The sequence below is a fragment of the Mustela putorius genome, unplaced genomic scaffold (assembly GCF_011764305.1).
Source record: "Mustela putorius furo isolate JIRA1106 unplaced genomic scaffold, ASM1176430v1.1 tig00000430_pilon_pilon_pilon, whole genome shotgun sequence".
Lineage (NCBI taxonomy): Eukaryota > Metazoa > Chordata > Mammalia > Carnivora > Mustelidae > Mustela > Mustela putorius.
Genome location: NW_025421377.1, coordinates 17,617,513 through 17,620,857, shown reverse-complemented (window position 1 = coordinate 17,620,857; position 3,345 = coordinate 17,617,513).

Below are 3,345 nucleotides of genomic sequence, written 5' to 3'. Positions count from 1 at the left end.
TAACTCTTCTGCCCAAGGGGGGGATGTAAACATTTCTCTTCACGCTCATTCCTCCAGTAAGAAAAATTGTCTGAAAGTCACTGCTCCCAGCCCTCCCCCAGTGTCTACTCCTATTTTCCTCTTCTAACACAGGAGGCGGCTTAGATAGACTCTAGATAGACAGACTCTGAAGCATGTATTTACATGCAGAAAGTGTATGGAATATTCCTAGGAATACATCTGTGAGGAGGGAGGGAAAGAAGTGGGATTGCAGAGAAAGAAGGGAATTGCAATGTGATTGGAATAATGACCTCAGCATGTCCCTCAAGGAACTCTGAAGTTGGGGTGACCATCAGAAATGTCCCAAATGAAAGCATGAGCGTGGGGTGTTTTACTCTCACTTCTGACAGGTCATTGGACAAGTACTATTCCAGGGGAGATGTATAACCTTGGGTGAGGCAGCTCCAGTTTACCTCGGTATATTCCCGAGAGTTCCAGCAGAAATGCTTTTGTCCCAAAGGCAGGTTGTAGGGGTGATGAACCAAAGCATGCAACTGTTTCAATGGAAGAAAGTGAAGTCCACAAAATTTGCTGGTTTTGCTTTAACTCATTGCCATGACATACCTTTCTATGTGAAGACAGTGCCATTTTGTTTTTTAACCATTAAAATCTTTTAAGACAAATAGTGTAAGGTATTTAATGAATTAGTTTCAATTATTTGTATGTAAATACACAGATATGGATAGATATAAATGTGGCTATAGTCTTATGAAATAAATATTGACAATTGAAAGCAATTCCCAAATTCAGGTTATAGCCAATAACCAAATAATGTTGCGTCTTATGCAGTTAGGTAATTTTTTTAAAAACAATGTAAGTGCTTTATTCTCAAGTATTATGTAGATAAACTACTATACTATAAATGCATTTTCTTATGCATCTCTGACCTGAAAGATAAGGAATATAAAATCTAAGATAAGAAAATATCAATTATTTATATCTCAATACTAACTATACTGTACTATGATATATGTAGATAACAGGATTCATTGTTGTCTACCTAATAAGTATTTAATTGGAATCAAATTGGGAAAGCTACCTCACTATTATAACAGGATACATAAGCTGCAAATTTATTCTTAGAAATTGTATAAACTGTTACGAGAATTAAAATTTTATAATAATTTTCAGTCAAAATTATTTATTTTTTTAAAAGTTTTATTTATTTATTTGACAGGCAGAGATCACAAGTAGGCAGAAAGGCAGGCAGATAGAGAGAGAAGTGGAAGCAGGCTCCCTGCTGAGCAGAGAGCCCATGTGGGGCTCGATCCCAGGACCCCATGAACTGAGCCAAAAGCAGAGGCTTTAACCCACTGAGTCACCCAGGTGCCCCTCAAAATTATTTTTGATTATACTCTGGTTAAATAGAATCTATCAGTAGTTGGGTATATTTTGACATGTGTTGTTATTTAGTGAGGAAATCCCATGATATGACCATTCATTTTATAACATAACTTTGATTTGTTCCATATTTTCTCTTCCTATACTCCTATAGCTAAGTGAGATTTCTACCTCAATATAATTATAGCAGCTTCCCTCATTTGTGATGAAATAAACCTGCTATGAGTTTTGTTGAAGTGAGTATAAAACTGGAATATCCACTTATGATTCTTACATTTATTTGCTCAAAAATATTTATTATTCACCTATTATGTGCATCACATTTGGCCTTAACATGTTGGAACTTTGAAAGTCCATTAAAGAATTATATATCTCAGAAAGGTCAGTAGAACTGATGATTAATAGATTCATTTTATTGAAGATGCAAATTCACTATTTCTAATATCTGGAAAACCTAGAATTTAATAAATTGAATTATATATACTTAAATAAATAGTGTCAAATAATTTCTATTATTTAGTCATCTATTGGATCATGTGTTTGGTTTGTAAAAAATCATCTACATTTGATGAGGACCAAAACATTGCATTAATTTGTGGCATCTCATTCATGCTCTTGTTTTAGGCAAAAGCTACTATAAAAAGGTAAACAATTCCAGATAAGTAGTGGTACATTTGCAGTTTAACATTTTGCCAAAAGTCAAAACTATTGAAACCTCAGACTGTTCTGTATGGTGGCAAGTTGAAGTTGGAAGAGTTACATATATTTTTAGTCATCGTGGAGCAGTAATAGTAATCTACTGATTGAATACGGAAGTGTAACTTCTAGGAGTAAAAATCCTACTGAGTTACACCTTATAATGGAAAAAGCCAGACTTATGTCAGAGACATATTTGTATGTTACATTTACAATGTGTTGGTACTGGCATTTATAGAATTTAGGAAAATCTATGCTCTTGCACAATTTATACAATTAATGGATCTATTCATCCTCTTTTTCTTTTATTTTTTTTTAAAGAATTTTTTAATTTATTTGTCAGACATACATCACAAGTAGGCAGAGAGGCAGGCAGAGAGAGAGGAGGAAGCAGGCTCCCTGCTGAGCAGAGAGCCCGATGCAGGACTCGATCCCAGGACCCTGAGATCATGACCTGAGCCAAAGGCAGAGGCTTAACCCACTGAGCCACCCAGGTGCCCCTTCTTTTCTTTTTTTAAGATCTATTTATTAGAAAGAGAGAGAACATGCAAGCCGGGTAGGGGCGGAGGGAGAGAGAAAAAGAGAGTCTTGAGCAGACTCCTAGCTGAGTGTAGAGCCCGATGTAAGGTTTGATCTCACCACTGGGAAATCATGGCTTGAGCCAAAACCAAGAGTTGGATGTTCAACTGACTGAGCTACTCAAGAGCTCACCTCCCTTTTTTTTTCTTTTTATATGTTACATTAATTTAGGTGATACCATACATTCAAGTGTATTTTTAATTATATAGTAGTTATTACTACTATTAGCTTTAAGGAAAGAAAAAGCTGACAATATATGTTAAAAAATCAGATTATAATAGATTAAATTTCACATTTTAAAAGATGTGAGCTTTCACCTGCCACAAATGTCATCTACAAGTGCTCTGTTTAACACAAATGTATTCTGCAGTGGGAAAATTTGCACATTCATGAATTATGGACGAGTCTTCTATGAAATACTGAGACTACCTGTCCCTTTCAGAAAAGGCCACAACCAGTTTACTCTCCTGGTCACCACTTGGTCTGGAATAGCAAATGGGAATTAATTTTTTTTAATGGACTATTACCATAGAATAATTGATAGAAATTTCAATGAATAAAAAGAACCATTGGTTAAAAATATCTTGGCTAGGGAAATCTTAATTATATTCTAAATATTATGCTTTGTCAAAAACATATTCAGGAACAAGTAGACAAATTAAGAGCTGCTAATAAAAATTACCTATAGAT